Here is a 24,653-nt window from a genome sequence, read left to right on the forward strand (position 1 = left end):
TTGGAATTGGCCGATTGATGATTGCAGTTCACCGTTTCAACACTCTGAAAGCCAATACAATTTGAGTTAGCTGTGATGACTGCCAGTTTAAATACCGCAGTGAATTTCTGTCAAATAGCTAATACACAGAATGGGGAATTGCAGAAAACTTGATCACTAGAACCAATTTAGTCGATTTTGGCCTCCAGCTACAGAAAATGAACTTAAATCTAGTTGACTGTCGCTACGTACTTTTTGTGGCATTATTCTGTCTGCACAGGCTCCTCAGAGTGGAACTTTTGAGAGACAGTACAAAATATTCATAACTGATGTCAACAGATGATATTTTCACTGGATAGCAGGCAGAGGTTTCCAACAATAGCTGCCTTTTGAGCAGTATGTGTCTTGTTAAGATGCATGTGGTGAATTTCTAAAATCTTTATTTTTGATATTTATTTTTTTTGAAAAATGAAAGTTGGGGCCTTTTCGACACAACTGTAGAATGTGTTAAAGCAGGAGCCTGTTACAAAAATTGGGAGATGGTTGGAAATGGAATCTGCCTGCTGGGCTCTGCAAAATAGCATTTAAAAGAAATTAGATATCACTGCCTTTTTAAAAATCCTTCCTCCCTATGTTTTATATCAGAAAAGTTAATTATAATATAAATAATTCCTTGTCTCGGTTATGCAAAAGCAGTAGGTGTGACATAAATATTTTTTTTCTACATGATTTAACTTTAATTGCCAGAAGAACGTGATAAGAATCACATTCTTCAGAATGGTTCTTCCCCCGCCATGACATGAAACACACATGCATTTCAGATTCTCATAGCTGTCATAACTCAGGAGATCAGTTTCAGTTGAAAATAGTACCATAGTCTGGCAATTAACAAGTGCTGCGTTAATTCCATTTACTAAGAGCAGATATCAGCAACTAGGTATGCGCAAAGCCTCCCACACCAGGAACAATAGATTTTGAACTCCCCTATCAGCAGCAAGCATTGCTTTGCTAAAGCATGGATACTGTTTTCTGTTCCCATCTCAGCACTGCCAAAGAGCTTGCACCTTTTTCAACTCAGAATGATATCCATGTTTATCTGGTTGAGTGAGGGGTGCTAGCTACTTTACCAATAAAGAAAACAGTACACGGGAAAAATATGGAATAGGATTTAAATGAAAGCTCAGTTTTAAACCTGGTACAGATGCTACGTGGGTGTAGAAGGTGCAAACTGAAACTTGGTTCTTATAAACAATTGCAAGGTTTGCAATTAAAATAGCCTTTCTGCTTGGAAAACATAATTTCTATGCTAAATGGTCATGCCGCTATTTTATGTTGGATGTTGTACCTTGTTTATGGCTTAATAAGAACCTCTGTGGGAATAAGTGTATCATGTCCTTCAACCTTACAATTTTTAAGGGGATAAATAACCCCTTCTACATCTGGATAATGTGTCATCATGCTTAAACTGGCCATACTTAGCCTGAAATCAGAGGATCCTTTCTTTTCTCAACTTCTTGACCTTCAAGGTACTGTGACTAATGAGATGATCATTCTTATGACTCCGTTATGATAACACAAGACAGTTCATAGCAAGGTGTTTGGGGGCTTCCTTTTACAGTTTCAAATTTTCACTTTCTGATCTGGGTTTCTCCTTTCATTTAAATATATGAAAGTTTAGAGAACGGAGACTGCAACACTTTTAAAAACTTTTTCCTAGTAGCATGTTTTTCATTTAGAACAGAATTCAGTTTTGTTCGATATAATGAATTACTTAGGACTCCCCTGAAGGTTAGCGGAGTGATTCTTGAAACATGTTACTAAGGAAACTTGACAATAAAATTTTGTGGACTGAATCTATGATCTTGGGGCCATGACTTTTAAAACATCTTGTAATGCTTGCCTTGATGTCCTTGGCAGTTGCTGGATAATTCTTCCACCTGTCTTCTGAGTATTAACTCCCACATTGCATATTATCTGTGGAGAACAAGCTTAATAATAATAATAATAATAATAATAATAATAATAATTTATAATTATCCAGTAGTAATTGGTACACTGGGTGCTATTCCAAAAGCACTGGAATTACATTTAAAACAGTTAAAAATTGACAAAATCACCATCAGTCAAATGCAAAAAGCCGCACTGCTTGGATCTGCACGCATATTACGAAAATACGTTATGACGTCCTAGGCCCCTGGGTGGGGCCTGACTAGTAACCAATGCCAAATCCGGCAAAACAACTGGCCGCTGTGATACAATTGTATAATAATAATTTATAATAATTTATAATAATTTATAATAATTTATAATAATAATAATAATAAAACTTGTTTGTATTACAAGTGAAGCAAACAGTTGAAGAAGAAAAACATGCAATGGCTGATTATTTAAAAGAAAGTCAAGAACATCTATTAATTGAAGTAAAGAACAAAAAACTACTGAGGGCCCAACAGACGAAACAAGAATACAGAAAAGATGTAATAAAATCAAGAATGGAGAGTTGGCAGAACAAAGCACTGCATGGCCAATTTCTGGAAAAAATAAAAGATAAAGTGGACAGTGAACAAACTTGGTTATGGTTAACAACAGGTACATTAAAGAAAGAAACAGAGTCACTAAGAACAAGCTATCCACACAAATGCCATTAAGGCCAAAATCGAAAAATCCTCTGATGATGCCAAATGCAGACTTTGCAAAGAAGCTGATGAAACTGTTGATCACATACTCAGCTGTTGTAAAAAAATTGCGCAGATTAATTATAAATTGCGGCACAATTCAGTAGCACAAATGATCCATTGGAATTTGTGCAAAAATTATAATATTAAAGCAGTAACAAACTGGTGGGAACATCAGCCTGAAAAAGTCACCGAAAATCAGATGGTCAAGATCTTGTGGGATTTTCGCATACAAACTGACAAAATACTGGCGCATAATACACCAGACATCACACTGGTTGAGAAAAATAAGGTCACAATCATAGACATCTCAATACCAGGTGATAGCAGGGTAGCTGAGAAGGAACATGAAAAAATCGCAAAATACCAGGACTTAAAAATTGAAATTCAACGACTATGGCACAAACCAGCAGTGGTAATTCCAGTGGTATTTGGCACACTGGGCGCTATTCCAAAAGCATTGGAATTACATTTGAAACAGTTAAAAATTGACAAAATCACCATCAGTCAAATGCAAAAAGCCACACTGCTTGGATCTGCACGCATATTACGAAAATACGTTACGACGTCCTAGGCCCCTGGGTGGGGCCCGACTAGTAACCAATGCCAAATCTGGCGAAACAACTGGCCGCTGTGATACAATTGTACAACAACAATAATAATAATAATAATAATACAATTTGATACAATTGTACAACAACAACAATAATAATAATAATAATTTGTAGGGTAATTCTCACACCCACTTGACATGGTTGACAAATATTGTAAAGAAAACTTAGGAATGAGCATGAAATAAATAAGCAAGCGAATGGTGAGCTGTTCTTTGTTATTCCTAATGAAAAACATCTGATTGAAATTAACATGGTTTAAAATAAGTGAAAGAAGTATTTAAGAACTGTTGCTGACTTTAATTTTCTTTTGTTTTACATTTTAAAGCCACAATTGGGTATTTGTAGGGCAATAGATTTATGTGCTTCTGCTTATTGGGATGGTTGGTAGATGAAATACATAAGCATACATGCTGCCCTACCCCCATGGAATGTCCCCGATGCTCTAGTTCAGGGTCTCAAACTCCCAAGCCCCAGATTGATATTGGGCCGTGGCCCATTCATAACTGGGCTGCACAAGTGGCGAATGAGCGCACTTGCATGCACCTGCCACTTGCACAAATGGAACTGCAAGTGCACGTTTCCACTGCTTGCACAAAACCATCCCCCTCTCCTCCCCCCGCCACTGTTGCCACCACTGGTCCACAAAACCAAAAAGGTTGGGGACCGCTGATGTAGTTGGTAGACGTGCTGAAGGTGGAAGAAATGGGAAAAATATCAAAGATAGCCATCTAACTAGATACATATAAAGCACTTCTGTTTGAAGCATAAGACTGTGAATTCTTAAATACTAGGCCTGTTCAGATGATATTTCCCATGTTTTCTAGTTTGGACAATTCCACATTGACAATAAACCAGAATGCACTTGGCCAAACTGCTTCTATTCACATCCCTGCAGGGAGAAATGCAAAATTAAAGGCAGTTTCTTTCTCCAGTGGAAGCAACATAATTTGTGGAGAGAATTAGTGCATTCTTATGCCTGTTTACTCAAAAGTAAGTCTGTTCACAGAGCTTATTAGGGTTACAACCTTAGTTAATCAGTACTTGAAGAAAGATCAAGTTTGGGGCTTAATGTTCTAATATTATCCAAACAGGTAGTAAGCAGCTGAGTACACAATCAAAGTTGATGGCTTTAATAACTTGATATACTTAACTTCCCAAATTAGTGATGGAAAAAGGGACAAAGCAAAAAAAGTCCAGGAAAGGCTGATAAGGGGTATGTAAAGAGTAAGGATGTGAATCTGTGTTTGGAGAAGACTTTGTTGCCATTTGGATATAGTTGACCTTGAGTATAGCATATTTTAATATCTGTAAAGTTTTATTCCAGTCAGAGCTCTTGTATCAAGTCAGCTTATTTGCATTGTTTCTTTTGGTATTGTGTGAAGAGCTAGTTCTTTATTACTGCCTATTTACTGATATTATAGTTATTCTATTATTATTGTTATTGTTATTATTAATCATTGCACCGTAAGCCAGATGTTCAGTCTATATTTGACATTTTTGTCTACCTATCGAGTCCTTACCAAGGACCCAGGATCGATAAATCTGGATGTTTGATGGTGTTACAGATATTGTCGCAAGATAGAAGCAGTTCCAAGTAAAGCTGCCTTCGGCAATTGACTGATGGCAAATTTGTCAATGCCTATGGTGCTCCAGTTGTTTTGGGACTGCACCCAAGGCGCCTATTACTATTGGTACTACCCTTGCTTGCCTTTGCCATAGTCGTTCTATTTCTATTTGTAGGTCTTTGTATTTTTTTATCTTCTCCAGTTCTTTCTCTTCTATTCTGCTGTCCCCAGGCACTGCGACATCCACTACCCAGATTTCTTTGTCTGTCTTATTGACAATTATTATATACATGAAATATAATTATTAATTATTATTATTAATATTCATTAAACATGAAACTCAGCCAACTGAACATTCAAAAATGCATTACTAATACCAGTGACTGGTGCTAATGGTTGATACGATTTGCTGCCAGCACCCTAGATATCAATCAAGTACCTTCTTAAAAGATAAGATGTTCCGAGTAGCTTAGTTTTTTGCAGTTCTGCTGGTGTTATTGAAGGAAGCTGCAATTTGTTGATGTATCTTGTAAAATTCTTGGACATGGTGCCAAGTGTCCGATGACAATGGGTATCACTGTTACATGCTTCATCCATAGCCGTGTAGTTTCGATGGCCAGGTTGCGATATTTCATGATTTTTTCTAGTTCTTTTTCTTTGACTCTGGCATCTCCAGGAACAGCGATATCAATAAACTGTACACTTTGGCCCTCTACAACTGTAATATCTGGCGTGTTGTGCTCCAAATGACGATCTGTTTGTATTCAAAGTCCCACAAGATCTTCACCTTCTCATTTTTGATAACTTTTTCCACTTTATGTTCCCATGACTTTCTGGATACAGGTAAATCATATTTTTACATAGTGACCAGTGGATTAATTTAGCAACTCGGTCATGTCTAGCTTTGTAATCAGTTTGTGCAATTTTGCTGCATTCACATATTAAATGTGAAACAGTTTCGACTTTGTTATTGCAAAGTCGGCAGTTTGGGTTGTCAGTGGATTTTTGTATCTTCGCTTTCATGGCATTAGTTTGTAGTGCTTGTTTTTGAGCAGCCAGTATTAAACCACCCGTTTATTTCTTGATAGTTCCCATCTTAAGCCATGTCCATGTCAAGTTGTCATCACATTTTCCTTCAATGTTTTTCAAGTGCTGTCCATGCAAAGCTTTGGTTTTCCATCTATTTAATCTGTCAACCAGCTGTTTTTCCTTATATTCTGCCTTTGTTTCAGTTGTTTTTATGCTGTTCTCCATTTTTATAGCCTACAGCAATTTTTCTCTACTTTGGTTCACATAATCATTCAAACTTGATTTTTCTTCTTCTACGGGATGGATTTGCAATAGCCCCCTGCCGCCTATTTTTCTTGGCAGGTCTGTTAAGCGTGGTACATGTTCAAAAGTTTGTGTGTTTTCCGGTCCAGGTTTTCCAGTTCAGCCAGAGTCCAGTTGATGTTCCAGCTGAGTAGCATATCACTGGAATTATTATTATTATGATTATTGTTATTATTGTTATTATTGCATGGTTAATCTTTGGTGAGATTCACAGCCTTTGGGGTTAGTTGGTAGCTCAACAGCTCGAGTCCTAACCAAGGACCTAGGAACTGTTAAGGTAACATCGAAGGATATAAGCTGTTCCAAGTAGGGTGGTTTTTTGTAGAATCAGAATGTTCAAGTCTGATAAATTTAAAATTTCCAAATAGCAAGGTAGCCCTTTGGGTATTGCTCCAAGGGCTCCAATTACAATCGGGACAACACACGATTTCTTTTTCCACAGTCGCTCAACTTCAATTTGCAAGTCCTGGTACTTTGTGATTTTTTTCTTGCTGTTTATCTTCAATTCGTGCATCTCCAGGTATTGCAATGTCAATAAACCATACTTTTTTCTTTTCAACTATTGTTATGTCAGGTGTGTTGTGGGCCAAGTGCCTGTCAGTCTGGATTTTGAAGTCCCACAAGATTTTGACTTTCTCATTCTCTAAAACCTTCTGAACCTGATGTTCCCAGTGATTTTTGCTGTAGTCAAATCCAAACTTTTGGCACAATTTCCAGTGAATGATCTTAGCAACGCGGTCATGGTGTTGTAGGTAGTCAGTTTGTGAAATTTTGCTGCACCCACTGATCAAGTGGTCAACTGTCTCGTCTTTCTCATTACAGTGGCGACATTTACTGTTGGTGGTAACATGTTGAATTTTTGCCTTCATGCAGTTTGTGGCTAAGGCATGTTCTTGAGCTGCCAAAATAAAGCCTTCTGTTTCTTTTTTCAGTGCTCCTGATCTTAACCAGTTCCAAGTTAGCTTTTGGTCAACTTTGCCTTCAATACTTTTCAAGTATTGGCTATGCATAGCTTTGTTTTTCCAATTTTCAGCTCGCTTCTCAATTACTTCTTTTTTATATTCAGCTTTTGACTTAGTTGTCTTTAAAAGGCCTCCTTTATTTACTTCCTTAATCATTGGTTCCTCACGTTTCTGGATGTAATCATTCAAGCTGTGGTTTTCTTCTTCCACAGTCTGTTTTACTTGTAGGCGTCCTCGACCACCCTCTGTTCTTTGTAGATATAATCGGTCAACATCACTTTTAGGGTGCAAAGCATGATTCATTGTCATAAGCTTCCTTGTTTTTCTGTCCAAATTGTCCAATTCAATCTGGGTCCAGTCAATTATCCCTGCAGAGTATCGAATCACAGGTATAGCCCACGTATTTATGGCTTTTATGATGTTTCCTCCACTCAATTTGGACTTTAATATTTTGCGTATTCGTCGAATGTATTTGGCTGAAGTTAATTCCTTGACTTTATTATGCATTAAGTCAGAGGCCTCTAAAATCCCCAAGTACTTGTAGCCTTCTTCTGGTTTTACTGCCTTTATCATTTCTTCATTCTCAAGTTCTATTCCATCATCTTCTATGACCTTGCCTGCTTTGGTTGCCATTGTTGCACATTTGTCAATTCCAAACTGCATACCAATGTCTTGGCTAAATTCTTTTGTGCTTTCAATTAATAAATTCAGTTCAGCTTTTGTTTTACCAAACAGCTTCAAATCATCCATGTACACCAAGTGCGAAATTTTCAGTCCTTTCTTTGCAAATTCGTATCCATAGTTCATCTTCTTCAAAATGATTGTCAGTGGTAGCATTGAGAGTATAAAAAGTAGGGATGAAAGGGAATCGCCGTGGAAAATGCCTCATTTAATTTCAACTTCACCCAGTTCTTCATTAGCTATAAGCTTGGTTTTCCAGAGGTTCATTGAAGTTTCCATGAATTTTTGTATGTTGCTGCTGATGCCAAAGATTTTCAGGCATTTCTTGATCCAGCTATGGGGAACTAAATCAAACGCTTTCTTATAGTCTATCCAAGCCATGAATAGGTTGGTTCATCTTTTCTTTGAATTCTTTAGGATTAGCTTGTCAATCAGCAGTTGGTCCTTTGTTCCTCTTGAATTTTTGCAGCATCCTTTCTATTATTATACAATTCTATCACAGCGGCCAGTTGTTTCGCCGGATTTGGCATTGGTTACTAGTTGGGCCCCACCCAGGGGCCTAGGACGTCGTAACGTATTTTCGTAATATGCGTGCAGATCCAAGCAGTGCGGCTTTTTGCATTTGACTGATGGTGATTTTGTCAATTTTTAACTGTTTTAAATGTAATTCCAGTGCTTTTGGAATAGCACCCAGTGTGCCAATTACCACTGGAATTACCACTGCTGGTTTGTGCCATAGTCGTTGAATTTCGATTTTTAAGTCCTGGTATCTTGCGATTTTTTCATGTTCCTTCTCGGCGACCCTGCTATCACCTGGTATTGAGATGTCTATGATTGTGACCTTATTTTTCTCAACCAGTGTGATGTCTGGTGTATTATGCGCCAGTATTTTGTCAGTTTGTATACAGAAATCCCACAAGATCTTGACCATCTGATTTTCTGTGACTTTTTCAGGCTGATGTTCCCACCAGTTTGTTGCTGTTTTAATATTATAATTTTTGCACAAATTCCAATGGATCATTTGTGCTACTGAATTGTGCCGCAATTTATAATCAGTCTGCGTGATTTTTTTACAGCAGCTGAGTATGTGATCAACAGTTTCGTCAGCTTCTTTGCAAAGTCTGCATTTGGCATCATCAGAGGATTTTTCGATTTTGGCCTTAATGGCATTTGTGCGGATAGCTTGTTCTTGCCCAGCCAGGATTAGTGACTCTGTTTCTTTCTTTAATGTACCTGTTTTTAACCATAACCAAGTTTGTTCCCTGTCCACTTTATCTTTTATTTTTTCCAGAAATTGACCATGCAGTGCTTTGTTCTGCCAACTCTCCATTCTTGATTTTATCACATCTTTTCTGTATTCTTGTTTTGTCTGTTGGGCCTTCAGTAGATTTTTGTTCTTTACTTCGATTAATAGATGTTCTTGACTTTCTTTTAAATAATCAGCCAGTGCATGTTTTTCTTCTTCAACTGTTTGCTTCACTTGTAATAATCCTCTGCCACCTGATTTTCGGGGCAGATATAGTCTATCAGTATCACCACGTGGATGTAAACTGTAGTGCATTGTCATTAGTTTCCTGGTTTTTCGGTCCAAAAGGTCCAAATCAGCTTGTGTCCAGTTAACTATGCCAGCTGTGTATCTTATAACTGGTATTGCCCAGGTATTTATGGCCTTGATTGTATTTCCACCATTCAATTTAGATTTCAAAATTTTCCTAACTCTGTTGGTGTACTCTCGTCTGACAATAGTTTTTACTTCTCCATGCTTGATGTTATCCAACTGCAGAATGCCTAAGTATTTGTAGGCTTCATTTTCTTTGCATTTAATTAGTTGGCCATTGGGCATTTCAATTCCCTCAGATGCAGTGATTTTGCCCCTTTTTATGGATACAGTGGCGCATTTTTCTATGCCAAACTGCATTGAAATATCGGTGCTGAATACTCGGACTGTATTTGTCAATGATTGGATTTCTATTTCTGACTTTCCATAGAGTTTCAAATCATCCATATATAGTAAATGCGAAATTTTTTCAGCTTTTTTGGCTGTTTGGTAGCCTAATTTCATTTTTTTTAAGATTACTGATAGTGGGATCATTGCGATGATGAAAAGAAGAGGTGAAAGTGAATCACCCTGGAAAATTCCTCGCTTGATATTAACCATTCCGTAGCTCTCATTCCCTACTGCCAACTCAGTTCTCCATTGTTTCATTGCCTTTTCAGTAAAGGATGTAATATTTTTGCTAATGCCAGTTGTTTCTAAGCATTTTATGATCCAACTATGTGGCAGTGAGTCAAATGCCTTTTTGTAATCAATCCAGACCATATTCAAGTTCGTTTTTCTGTTCTTACAATTTTCTAATATCATTTTATCAATTAGAAGCTGATCTTTTGTGCCCCTGCTCCTTCTTTTGTTGCCTTTTTGCTCTACTGGCAAGATGTTGTTTGTTTCCAAATAATCCATCATGTTATCTGCAATAATGCCTGTGAGTAATTTGAAGGTTGTTGGCAAGCATGTTATTGGTCTGTAGTTTTCAGGTGTTGTTCCTTTAGTTGGATCTTTCTGAATCAAGTATGTTTTTCCAGTTGTCAACCATTCATCAATTTGGCCCTTTTGTAAAATTTCATTCAGTTGCCTGGCCAATATTGCATGTAAACTGGTCAGATATTTGAGCCAGAAACCATGTAATTGGTCCTTTCCAGGTGATGTCCAATTCTTTACCTTTTTAACTTGATTTTTGACCATCTCAGTTGTTATTTCTAATACTTGCATTTGTTTGTTGCCAATGCTTTTCTCAAAGTCATGTATCCACTTTGTTTCCTTGTTGTAGTCCTTTGCATTTTCCCACAATTCTTTCCAGAATTCAACTGTGGCCTGTTTTTCTGGTTTTTCACTTTTGGTGTCACCATTTACATTAAGACTTTGATAAAAACGCCGTTGGTCTGATCGAAATTGCTGATTTTGTTTATATTGGATGATTCGTGCCTCATATCTTTCAATTTTTCTAGCTGTTGCTGTTATCTGCTGTTTTACAATTTCTACAGCTTCATTGATGTTTCTTGTATCCAATCTATATCTCCTGATTAGCCGATCTATGATTTTGTTGTTTTTAAGCTGTTGCTCATGCATGTTCTTTAAGTTACTAGCATCTGCCCTTAATTTTTTTATTTTTTGTTCTAAACGGATTTTCCACTTTGGCTTTGATGCTTTTTCTGTTGTATGACTAGGTACTTTAATTTTAATGCCTAGTTCATTAGTGACTATTACAGCTGCGCTGTACATTAACTGGTTTGTTTCCAAGATGGATCCTGGTTCAATTGTTGAAAACACTTCATTAACCATTTTCATGATAGGGGCCAAAATTTTCTTCGGCACAGTTTTTAGTGATGGTAAACGTTGCCTTTCCTCATTAAGCAGAAAATGCTCCATGATCTTATCCTTCAATTCTTTTTGTTTTTGAGTTAGTTCATCAGTTGGTTCAGTGATAACTGGTTCTAGTGGTGGTGATGTTATTTCCTCCCCAAGAGCTTCTTCTGGGAGTTCTACTATAATGTCTTTAGTTGTGTCTTGAATATCAGTTATTTCCGCTTGTGATATTGTTTTTTGGGTTTTGCAATTTGCCTGAATTTCCTCATGTTCAACTTCACTAAATACTTTATTCCGTATAATAAATCGCCTTTGATCTGCTAGTCGTTGTTCACTAACATTTGAATCTGGATATTGTTGTTTCCATAATTCATACATTCGCTTTAAATAGCCTCTTTTTTCTGGCTCTGAGTTGTAGTAACAGGCCATTATGGCACGGTTTTCATCTGCACTATATTTTTGTCGTTTTGTTGGCTGGTCCACTTGTAGCCCACTTGTCGACGGATGTCCAGGGACCCCAACATCCGCCGCGGCCCTTGTTAACCCGCGCGACGACCGATGCGGTATGGAATTCTTATTTGTTTTTTTCACCATATTGTATGGGTTGGCGGGGTTTTTTTTACGGGACCAGATGCCAACCTGATCCCAACCTTCCTCCTTTCTCATCCGGGCTTGGGACCGGCAATGGCGGAGTTTCTATTATTATTATTATTATTATTATTATTATTATTATTATTATTTCAATGTCTATACTTAAATATACTTTGATCTCTTTGGTTACAGTCCCCGGGAAGAGCAGCCTATAAATAATTATGATCTTTTATTATTATTATTTTATTAAAATTTCAAAATGTTTTTCATTATGTCAAGAGCAAGTGGACAGTAATGGATATTACTGGTGAAGGGTAAACACATGTGCAGGGGTTGAAAGTTTATAAAGTTCAGGACAAAAGTATCTGGTATAACTAATGAAAGCTATGAAATCGACAGCAATGCCGATGGTTGGATTGTATTACCATGCAAGCTTTGTTTAACTCTGGTATTTCCAGTACCTGTATGTTTCCCTTTTCTGCTTTGTACAAATGTTGCGCAAAGTGTCAGTTTCAGTCATGGGCTGAGCTCTCACTATTCTAAACAATAGTTAGTTTAATTTGATTTTGATTTAAATGTGATATGTTTGTTCCTAACCATTGAAGTTTATCTATTGTTGTTTAGGTATTTTTCACTTACATGGATGTGTAAAGGTGTAGAAAGTCACAGAGTAGAACTCTAAAAAGAAAGTAGAACTCTTAATTCCTATCTTGCCTAGTGTTTTAATTGGGTGTTAGGGTGTTTCTGCAGGAAATTCATTTGAACATAGTTTACAAATGCAAAATATGGAAGCTTCTGCTAAAAGGTTGCAGTAGGTTTAAGTTTTAAGAATCTTCTGTCACTCACAATAATAAATAGGGTAGCTCCTGAGTGTTTGGAGATTGAAACATTCACAATTCCCATCAGTCAGTCGATTCTGAGATTCTAGTCCCCAATTCCTTGGGAGAGTGCCTGGTTTGGGAAGATTGCTCCAAAGAGATTAAGAGACTTAGGGATGTGTTTAGCAATGGGTGTTGTACAGTTTCAGGTTACTGTACAAACTGTGGTATATATAGATCATTTGTTAACGTTTAATTTTATCGGGGAAAAGCAGTCTTGCCTTTTCACAAGGAAGAGGATGCTGTAAGGTAAAATGTCTTTTAAGGTTTTCTCAACATTTTTTTTTTGTAAAAAGAATGCAGAAGAGATATGCCGTAAGACTTGTAGTATGCCTTGTTAAATAGTTCTGAAACAATGCAGTGTGTGTGTGTGTGTGTGTGTGTGTAGGAATATACTTCACAAGCCATGTTATTGGAGAAAGAAGCTACAGAATTTTCTCTTTTACGAAAGGGACGAATCTTGTGATCCATTATTCCAAGGTAGACACTTAAATCCTTAAAAAATGAACTTTGGTTGAATCACTTTTCATTCATATAATAATCCCTGGTTGATAAACCAGTGGCAGTGACTTTTGCTATGGAAGAATAAAAAATGCATTATTAAAATGCCCTCATTCATCTGTGTTCTTGGGATAAGATTGGGCTGCGTTAAAAGCTTTGATTGTCTCTTTGAAGCAGGTCCTTATTTGTCATCCAAATGAACTCATGTTCTTAAGGTAAGAGTTATTTGAACTGCATAGGAGCTGCAAGAATGGATGGCTGTTTGGAAGCAGTTGCTCCTTTTTTTTTTAACTTGTTATTGACAAAACCCTCAAAGCAGTAAACCAAGAGGTCATGGCAAGGCTCTTTTGCTATAGTCTCTGTGATTGGGGAGCCTAAATATTTATCCTGGTCTGTCCCTAATGAAAACAAATTGTCAACAGTTGTTCAGTAACTGACTAAATTAAAATCTGTAATTAGTCAATTAGATTAAAGAGTTGGCACAACCTGATTGTATCATGCTGGTTAGGTTATTAAGAGAAAGGGTGTGATTTTTAATTACTGCATGCTAATTTTGACAGTTTCAAATGGAAACAGACGTTACCCCCCACTACCCCCACCTCACAACATGCGGTGTCGATTTGGAAAAAGAAACCAAAGCAAAATGTAGTTGGTTCCACAAAAGCTCCAGAGATCTGTCTCTAAATCTAGGAACTGTTTGGGTTGGGTAGACCCATAGGTGGTGGTCAGTGCCTTGGAGTTGAGTAGGGAGGGAGGTGTCCAGGAGAAGAGCCTTAGTTAAGTTCTGCTAAGTTGATTAATTAATTAAACTTTGTTGACCATTTACTTTAAGGGCAATGGAAGAAGATAAACCTCACTTGATTCTTTTTGCCTTTTCTTTCCGAGGAAGGCAGGGGATATTTTTAATGCTGAAATGTTCAATTTGTTAAGTCAGCTGCTGGGTGTACTTGTTTAGGGAGAGAGGAAACACTTGTGGGAGGCAAAGGTCTGGTTGCTAAAATACAGTAGCAACTCAGAAATCCATTTGTGCTTTTGATGCTCTTGGTATGGTTTGTTTATTAGTGGGAACTTGTATGTCTCTTCATCTCTTACTCGCCCTATTTAAAAATGACCGGAGAGTCTTAGCTAACAGACGTGGTGATGATGCTGATGACATCAAAGTGAATCATCTCCTTTCCAATCCTCCTCTACACTCCCATTTTATTCCACCACTTTCAATAAGGTTTGAAGAAAAGATGCATTTTTTAAAAAAAGGACTCTTCGGCTGACTTCAAAACCTTACGTTTCATCAACGCAGGTACACACCTTTGCAGAACATGTGTAAAATCTCTCCTCCTTCCAATGTTTTCCCCTCTCACAGACATATCCACACCATTTTGCTTCAGGGCAGTGGGTCCCGTTCCTTTGGCTATGCTAGTGGTGGCCTCTTGAATGCATTTTGTCCTTCTGAGTTGACCTCAGCTCCACCCCTGCAAGAAGAAAAAGAAGTTTGTGAAGGGGTGTGTGTGCGTGGATGTGTGTGTCTGTAAGCTGCTGACAGATTTGTAGCTCTGAGTAAATACAAATCTTGTAAACCTTCCTTCATTTCCTTTCTGCCTGTCCTTTCAGGGGAACAAAGAAGCTCAAAGCCATTCACACACAAAAGCCAGAGAAGTCTTTGCTCCTGCTTCGTGTTCCTATCCCAATCATGCAGGAATGGGGAGAGAAGTAAGGAGGAATTGTTCTTTCCCTTTCGGAAAGCTGACAATGAAGCTTTTTGCCTGAATTGTTGCATCGTGTGTGAATATGAGTATGACTTTCCTGTTCTGCTGATCATTTCCTTCCTTACCTCGGAAGCTTGGATTTTATCCTACTTTTTGATAGCGCATTTTCTGTGTCCCATTTCAATACAATCCTTTTGATTTTTCTGATGCATTCCATTTACTCGGTCTTTGAAACCTTGATCTCTAAGCGGGTGGCAGATGTGTTTGCTTATAATTCGGTAACAGCAACTTTAAAAAGATGGAGTAATGTAATTATTTGTTTAGAGCAAAGATTCGGGTGGAGATCACTGGCTTAAATCTGTGGCCAAGTGTTATAAGAGTTTCAGCAGCAGGTTTTAGAAGAAGGTAGGATAAAGGGACACAGTGGCTAAGATGCTTGTTGATCAGAAAGGTCGGCAGTTCGAATCCCTAGCGCCGGGTAATGGGGTGAGCTCCCACTACTTGTCCCAGTTTCTGCCAACCTAGCAGTTTGAAAGCATGTAAAAATGCAAGTAGAAAAATAGGAACCACATCTGGTGGGAAGGTAACAACATTCCATGCCCCTTTGGCATTTAGTCATGCTGACCACATGACTACGGAGATGTCTTTAGACAGTGCTGGTGAGCACCGCCCCCTAGAGTCGGGAACGACTAGCACATGTGTGCTAGGGGAACCTTTACCTTTACCTTAAGATGAAGGAAAAGATGCTTTCTACTCAGACTTTTGGTGTCTGGGTGGATATAATCATGTTATTTTCCTGGCCCACAGCATGAAAATGATTTGATGTAGTCTTCTCATACGATTTTTTTTTGGCTTCCTAGTAGAGTTTATGAATCTGATATTCCCTGATGGTCATTGTCATTCTAGTATTCACTAGGGCCTTTCTTTACTTAGGGGGCCAAGATAAGATTAACCAGGTTCTTTTCAGGTAGGCAGAAAATATGCAAAACTTGGTTTTCCATTCCCAAATGATTTGCTAATAAACAACACACTAGATAAGAGAATGGTGCAACTGTGCAACTGAACAAAACTTTTCTTTAAAGACTTTAGAACCACTAAGTATCATTAGGAAGACAAAAGGGTAAATCCTAGCACATTGTTAATGGATGAATCCAGCAACTGTGTTATTTTGTACTTGAATTTTCTTTATGAAGACAGTCTCAAAGTCATTTTCTGTCAGACAGAACTTTAGCATTTCTCCAAGTTAAATAGAGATGTTAAAAGTATCTTGAGGTAACTTACTGGACTTCTGTCTTGAAAGCTGCAGCAAGTACTTACTTATCATCTTAGGGTGCTATTGGTAAAAGAATGAGGGAGGGCTAGTGCAATGCTGGTATGCACTTTTGGCAGTCCCTTCTCATCCTTGGTGTTCAAGATTTCAGCTGCCTAGACCAGGTTGACCAGGGGTTGAGAAAGTAGCAGAATAAAATAACTGGAGGACGCCGCATTGGTTATTGCTATTATAGTATACCTGAGAATGAAGTAGTATGTACATGCTTTAATATTTCTGTATCAAACTGGATATGATGGTAATAACCACATTTGTTTATATAGGTTGTGAGGAAGAAAGAGAACTGCTAAAACAAATTGGGTGTAACTTTTCAAATAAAGATGTTTCGTGTCAAATAATTTTGAGTCATGTTTGATTCTGGGTAACCTCATGGACATGGATATAGAGTTTTCCTTGGAAATGATACATAAGTAGTTTGCCACTGCCTTGTTCAGGGATTCTGTGGAGGTCTCTGTCCATGCACTGGCCTGGTGTCACTCTTTTGATCTCATCCAAAATCAGCCAGGTAGGCTGGGGGCTTAAGAGATCAGAACTTATCTACTTCCCTTGGCTTATTAAATTTATTTCCTCTCATTTTCCAACTCCCAGCCTTCTTTCCTATCCTTGATACCATAACAAACACAACTATTCTCTTATTTAGTTTGGTCCTCTGAAGTCAGAGAGACCAATTGGGAAATTGCTTGGAAAAGTTTTGGGGATTGTGTATTTTGCATCTTTTAAATGATGTCTGATCTGTATATGAACTTCTCTCTTACAAATAGCTTTATTTTGAACATCCCACTGCTTTTTTTCAATTCATAGAATAGCAAATTTGGGGATAAAAGCAGTGGTGCAACTCAGCTGGTTCTATCCAGTTCAGGCGAACTAGTAGTGGTGGCGGCGTCCCATTTTTGATGTTCTGTGCATGTGCAGAAGGTCCTGCGCTTGAGCAGAGGTGAGCCGTGTGCTCACATTTGCGAACCGGTAGGGAAGGTAAGTTGATTTCACCCTTGGATAAAAGGGACACCTTCAGCCTATGCAAAATGTGAGCAGCAGGTGGATGATAGTCATCAGGAGAATTGCAACTGGTTTTAAAGAGGATTTTTCCTCAGGGGGTACATGCATGCTTTCTCTGTTCCACAGTAACATGGGCTCCTACATGTTTTCTCTGTGGTCAAACCCTGGAAATCCTGCTTAAAGGAGGCAAAAGTATAAGGTGAGTATAAGCAGTTATGACTCATTCAAAACTTTTTTCATCATCTGAAATTGCCATTGTCAAAAATATAGTCATATAGATGAGTTCATAGGGCTTATTGGCAGACAGATAAATAAATGTAGCACTAGGGCCTCTGATATGCATATGCTTTCCTACTGTCTGCTACAAGGAGCAATGGCAACTTAGACTTGCTTCAGACTTGACTACAGAAATATAAAGAAGACAGATAAGGGACATGTCACTGTCTTCTTGAATTGTCATAGGGTTTATATCTCAAAGAAACATGAAAAGTTGTCTTACAAGGATCAAGCGGTTGATCCATGTTGCTTGGATGTGACTGTTCCTGATAGTAAATTAACCTGAGACATGGTTACGGTTTTCCTTGAACTTTTCTTCTGAAAAGAATTTGGATTAATCATATGGTTCTCTACGTAAACCGGCCTGCATTTACATAAAATATGTATGATTTGTTTTGGAAGAATTAATATGATTTAGATGTAGATGTATGCATAATATATCAGAATCAATGGATTGCTAGGCATATAAAAGAAATTGGAGGCAGGCTTACTATCAAATAGTATATGTCAGTGATGGCTAACCTTTTTCGTCACCGCATGCCAATTTGCTTGCCGGAAATGGCATGCAAAACCATCTCGCAAGGGACGTGAGGCCTTGCTGGCCTTTGCGCATGCAGGAGTGCCTCAACCTGGAAAAGAGCAGTGCCAGTGCGCATACACTCACCAGCACCCAAATCTTTGGTTTCCGACCCGAGCGCATGTCTGACAAACAGCTGGCTGTCATGCTTGTATGCAGTAGAAACCTGGAAGTTTGGGTGCCAGCATGCTAATGCGCACTGGAACGCTGCTCTTTTGGATTTCGGTGCTCCCATGTGCGTGAAGGCCAGCTGGCCAGCGCATGTGTGTGCAAAGGAACGTGGAAGAGGAGCCAGTGAGGCCGTATGTCCTGATGGCTCTTTGTGCTGCACGTGTACCATAGGTTTGCCACCATGGGTATATGCCATGCATATTTTAAATTGGATGCATCTTTGGAAATAAATAAATAAAGCTGGTTGATTTCTTCATTCTTTTCTTTCTAAGAATGGCAGTGTTTGCATCAAAATGTCCAAAACATGACATAGGGGCAGTTGCAAAGCAAGTCAAAGGTGGATCAAAAGAACCTCCAAATCTTGTTCAGATTCTGTTTCAAGAATAAACAAATTCTACTTAAGTTACTGTTTTCATCAGTTGCTATTGTTTGCATAAATTGAATTACCAGTAATCATCAAATAAATGCATGGTTTTATTTGGAAAAGGTTAAGATTTCTGAGACAGTAGTCTGAGTAAAGGGGAGGAACCGATAAGAGAGGTGTTTAGAAGTGAAATAGAGGCAGTAAAGAATAGGATAAAAGGTTTGTTAAAAAGTAGCAAAGAAGAGGCAGAGAAAAGTCTAGAATAGAATAACAGAGTTGGAAGGGACTTTTGAGGTCTTCTATTCCAACCCCTTGCTTAGGCAGGATACCCTGCCTATATCACTTCAGACAAATGGTTAACCAACATCTTCTTAAAAACTTCCAGCATTGTAGCATTTACAACTTCTGAAAGGAAGTTGTTCCACTGATTAATTGTTCTAACAGTCAGGTAATTTCTCCTTAGTTCTAGGTTGCTTCTCTCCTTGATTAGTTTCCATCCATTGCTTCTTGTCCTGCTTTCAGGTGCTTTGGAGAATATCTTGACCCCCTCTTCTTTGTGGCAGCACTTAGATATTGGAACATTGCTGTCATGTCACCTCTAGTCCTTCTTTTCATTAGACTTGACATACCCAGTTCCAGATAGGGAAAAATAAATGAAAGCTGACCAGAGAAAAACCACTTAGCAACCTGCACAATCAGATTCTAAGAAAGACTTAGATGAATTTGTCTTTAAGAACAGCAACAGGCTTTTCATTCTTTTTTTCTTTAACGTTCATTTTTCCCCTTTCCCCTCTTAAATCCCTATGCAACTATACTTAAAGAGAAATATAGCTTCCATTTCCCAAAAGCTGGGAATGGAGGATAGAGCATATTTCCACTGGCATAACAGGAAACGTTTTTAAAGGTGAATTGTTGCACAACCTTCCATTGCTACCAGCATGCATAAACCCAGTGTGTGACTTGGAGATAAATCACAGCCAGGGCTCATGCGTCTTGCAACTTCTACCTCAAAAGAGGCTATGGCCCAGTTTATCCATTGCACTAAGCTATAGTTTATTGAATGGACTGGATGTGCACAACACACTAAGCCAAAATCAAACACCGCAGCAGAAGCTTTTCTTTACTGCATGAGAACCAAAGTACGCTTCTGCTGTTGCATTTAATATAGAGGCTTAATTCAGCTACCTACAAACATTACAGCTTGTCACTGATGATGTTTGTAAATATTTGTACAAAAACATTTTAAAAATAATCATCTCTCCAATTAACCGAGAACACTGTCTTGATTGATCAAATGTGTTTAAATGTATTCTTAATCTAAGCAAATTAATTGGGTAAAAGGTGCAGTTGTGCCTGTGTAGTAAAAACATGGAAAGCCAAAACATCCCTTTAAAAACAATGCTGCCGTTTTTGTAGATTCAGTCACATATGGAAGGGAAAAGGGTATGGGCTGCAGCATTTAGAAGCAAACTCATTACATTTGTTTTTAAGAGACAGATGGCAAGCCCAGTAGTTTTGCTGTTGCCATTTACAGCAAATGGCTCCCAGGTCTGCTCATGTAAACACACACACGCGCACACACACACACACACACACACACACACAGGCATGGTGCATGGGTTATCTTGTTGGCGTTTGTTGAATGTTTGAAAGGCAAGCTGGTTAAATCCTGAATTTAATTTTTTTTTAAGTGGCTTCATCCTCAGGGATTTGGAAGTCCTCTCGTCTTCCCTCCCCTCTGAGTGTGCAGCTTCTGAGAAGACCTAGGTAAATTTGAAATCAACCACAGGCCTTTTCCATGAGTCAGCAAGTCCTTCCCAGCAGCTACGACTGAAGTGAGATTCAGATAACATCTGCCATGACGGGCTGCAAAACCTGTTCCTCAGGTTCTGAGTAAACAGACAACAAACACATGAATGTATGTTGCAATCAGCCACCAGTGTATTTCAGTGAGATGGACAGGCCTTTGGAGTTGGGTTGCAGCTCTGATCATGCCAGTAGCTAATCATAACAACCGCAGCACAACTGGAGACGATATTTTTGTCTTATAGATCAGCTTGGCAGACTGTAAGCTCCCAAAGGGTGGATGTGGAAGCAAGAGAAGAGGTTTCCTGTGCGTCCCCCCTCCCCCTGTTTGTTTTCAGCACACAAACACCAAATGGGCAGATTGGAAAGATGCTGTCTCTTTAAACTGAAGAGCTTGTTGGTTTATTGCTACCGTGGGGGAGGGAAATCCTTTATGGCTGATGACATGTTCCCTGGTTAAGCTCTTGAAGCAGCAGGGTGGGAGGAGCAAGGAGGAGAAACAGCCACTGTCCTGATAATGCTGTGACTTTTTTGCAGTGAGAGCAAGCAAATATTGGGAGCATTTGCAAGAACAATTTGTTTTTATTGATTGGGGAAGGAAGATCAGCCCTGCAAAGATAATTTGCTTGCCTCTAGGTCTTTGAGTACCTTAGTAGGAAGGTGAAGAGCAGTTAGCTTTGGGCATAGGACTAAAGGGGCATAGAAATGAGGGATGTCCAAGCTTTCTAATACTTCATTGTGTCATGCCCCATTCCTTCCTGCCATTGAGATTGGTATCCCTTTGGAATGGAGTGTGGGGCCCAGGAATAGGTCCGCAGTTCGGCACTTCGAATCCCTAGCGCCACATAATGGAGTGAGCTCCCGTTACTTGTCCCAGCTTCTGCCAACCTAGCAGTTCAAAAACATGTACAAATGCAAGTAGAAACATAGGGACTACTTTGGTGGGAAGGTAACTGTTCCATGAACCTTAGGCGTTTAGTCATGCCGGCCACATGACCACAGAGACATCTTTGGACAGTGCTGGCTCTTTGGCTTTGAAACGGAGATGAACATCGCCCGCTAGAATTGGGAACGCCTTGCACATGTGTGCGCGGGGAACCTTTACCTTTACCTTTAATAATGGAAACTCATTGGGTAACTTAGAACCTGTTTTCCTTTCCTAGCCCAACCCCCTTTTATAGGGTTGTTTGGATACATGAAGGAAGATCCCCATGCTTGCTACTTTGGGCTCCTGAAGAAAAGATAGCATAATCTAAATTTAATAAAGAGTAGCGTTTCCTTGGAGTCTCATACTGCCTGGAAGAAAGTAAATAGCAATTGCTACTTTTTGACATGAAGTTGTAATGAAAGCTAGGATATTTTTCTTCATGCTTGCAAACAACCTATACCTAGTATTCTTTTGAGTCTTGCCAATGAATTCTGAGATCTGCTTCTTATCCAAATGTGCATGAATAATCTGCCAGCACACAGTTTTGGATTTGGCCATCAAGTTTGTGAAGTGAATGCTATGGAGCTGAGTAAGAGTTTGCATTTAGCCATTTCATTAAGGTAGCTTCAGACTTGTGGCAGAATAAAAGTTCTGACTATTAAAAAGAGAAGCTTGGCAGCAGTCAACATAAAGTGTGCACATAAACTTTCAAGAATCTATCAAATGTGATGGAATTTCTTTAGTGAAGCCAAAACCATGCTGTCTTATTAGTGGTTTAGAACACTGTTTCTGATAAGAAGGAACCCCATTTGTTTGCAGTTCTGTACAAAGCTGTGAATGGCAGTGATATATAGGCATGATTTTTATTTTGACCCGGGGGCTCCAGTCTTCAAATATTCAACGTTTCACTTTGTTACAATGGTTAACGTGAAACACTCTTTCCTTCTCTCCTTCCATCATTAGATCTGAGCTGCACATAATATTTCTACCAGCTGACTTGTATCCTTTGTATTGGTTACATCTTCTGAACATGACCTACCACTTACACTTCATGCTTTGTGGTTCAGATTTCTCCCAAGATATGTGCTAAGAATTACCCATTTGATTAAAAGTTTGTAAGGATCAAAAATTACAGAAGCTAAGCCTCTTGTCTATTGGGCTGCTGGTGTTATTTTCATAATATCATAAGCAGCTGACAGTTTAAAATAAACAATACAAAAAATAAACAAAGACAACAGTTGCTAGCCCATCAGTTGCCTTTCCTGGCAGTCCTCAAATTTAATTGAAATTAATTGAGAAACAGGGATATCTTAGTTGTATGAAAATTTTGGCTTCTGTGCAGCCTTGAGTTGCCTGGTTCTAATAATGCATAGTGATAACATTATTTTCTGGAGGATTGTCTACAGGAGGTGATCAATGAGTTAGCGACTCCTGTATGGCGTTCTTCATTTTTACATGTCACCAGTTGCTTCTAATCTCAGTCACTTTGGAAGTAGAATTCAAGAATCGCATATATGTTGATTGTTGTTAAATCTGCAAAAGAATCGCCAGAATAATTTACACAGGAGTTTGTATCTATGTTGAACATTTCCCTCATCACCAGAGCCAGAATTCATGGAGCTAGGCTTTAAGAATTTACAGGTAGAATTCCTAATAACCAAGAATGGTTAAATCAAAGAGTTGGTTTTTTTGCTGTTTAAGAAATTAACACAATCAGTAATATTGTCTGTATTCAGCCTCTTTGGGCAGTTACTGGGCCTCTCTTCCCTTGTCATTGCCTGGTCCCCCTACTTATTTCCACCTTCCTTCACCTCCACTACCCCCAATTTTATTCAGGAATCCAACCATCATAAAATAGTTAAGTGTACCTGCTTTCTAATTTCCTAGAATGCCTTGACCTCCTGGGAAGTTAAAATGGCAGCTATTAAGAGTTCCTTAGAGAAGATTTTCTTAACCTTGGCAGCTTTTAAGATGTATGGGCTTCAATTCCAGTATGCTGGCCTGGGAATTCAATGGACTTCAAAGTGTGTGTGTTTCAACTCCAGCACATTGGCTAGGGAATTCTGGGAATTGAAGTCCACACATCTTTGGACACATTGCCGAAGTTGAGAACATTGCCTTAGAACATTAGTGATCACTGCCAAGAAACTCTGGCAAGGCCTCCACTGATAGAGCTGCTAACAGAAGAGGAAGCCATAGTCCGCCCACAGCCTCTTCATATTGCCAACTAACCTTGTTATTCTTTGTAGGTATGAGAATTGTGAACCATGTGTCAGTCATTCTGTGGAGAGATGCATTTCTCCCTACACAAAAGTAAAGGCAAGACCGTAGTCAGAAGAACTCTATGTGGGTTAAATTCACTACAGGAGTCCCGGTGTTGTCTTTTAATCTGGTACTTTATAATAAAGCTAGAGCAATAAGAAATAGACAAAAGTGCACCCTCCCCATGCCGGGCCACTAAACTGGAAGTGTACGGAATAAATAAATCCTATCCGAGAGAAAAAAATATCCAATAAGTATGTCATATACATGCTTCTGGAGGATTGTCTACAGGAGGTAAATGAGTCAGTGACTCCTGTGTGGTGCTGGTGTACTTATTCTTGTCTTTTCCTTAGATCTGAAGGAGCATGGCAAAAAAATAATATTTTATGGCTAGGCTTGGGCCTTTCACCTTCACAATGTAATTATGATTGTAGAGCAGCCTATGTTTTGTTACTTGGTATGCAAAGAAGTTTGGTAACACTGTTACCAAAGAGCCAAGGTGGCGCAGTGGTTAAATGCAGCACTGCAGGCTACTGCTAGATCAGCAGGTCAGCGGTTCAAATCCCACCAGCTCAGGGTTGACTCAGCCTTCCATCCTTCCGAGGTGGGTAAAATGAGGACCCAGATTGTTGTTGGGGGCAATATGCTGACTCTCTGTAAACCGCTTAGAGAGGCCTGAAAGGCCTATGAAGCGGTATATAAGTCTACTACTGCTATTGTTAATTTGATTGACCCAGGCAAATGCTGTTTGCTGGGCAAAAATATAACTATAGTGGTGGTTTGTAAAATTGCAATAAATAAATAGATTTAATTTGTTTAAATGTGGCACCACTAGACTTATTTCCTGATTTTGATGCATTCTAATGTTTGCCAGAATTACGTGGAAACTATTATAATCTTTCAGAAAATAATTGTGTGTATATATGTATGTATGTATGTATGTACGTACGTACGCACGCACACACACACACACACACACACACACACACACACACAGAGGTATATTGTTGTCTTTTCCTGTTTTTTTTAAAAAAGATTTTACCGAACCTGTGTGTTTTTTATCATTATGGTTTTTAGGCATTGTTGGTTTAATTGTAACAT

The 24,653-nt window shown here is 38.7% G+C and overlaps 1 protein-coding gene and 1 long non-coding RNA gene across 3 annotated transcripts in view; one reads left to right on the forward strand and one right to left on the reverse strand.

Annotated features, from left to right (window-relative positions):
• Positions 1-24,653, forward strand: part of SSBP3 (single stranded DNA binding protein 3) — a 245,416-nt gene that overhangs the window by 11,959 nt on the left and 208,804 nt on the right. The gene's annotated exons all lie outside the window — the stretch shown is intronic.
• Positions 1,813-15,311, reverse strand: LOC116509052. Its single transcript, XR_004255455.1, has 3 exons — positions 14,968-15,311; positions 14,445-14,608; positions 1,813-1,953 (listed from the first exon to the last, which is right to left on the reverse strand). It is a non-coding gene; the product is annotated as an uncharacterized LOC116509052 (long non-coding RNA).

This window comes from Thamnophis elegans, chromosome 5 (genome assembly GCF_009769535.1).
Source record: "Thamnophis elegans isolate rThaEle1 chromosome 5, rThaEle1.pri, whole genome shotgun sequence".
In the NCBI taxonomy this organism is placed as follows: Eukaryota; Metazoa; Chordata; class Lepidosauria; order Squamata; family Colubridae; genus Thamnophis; species Thamnophis elegans.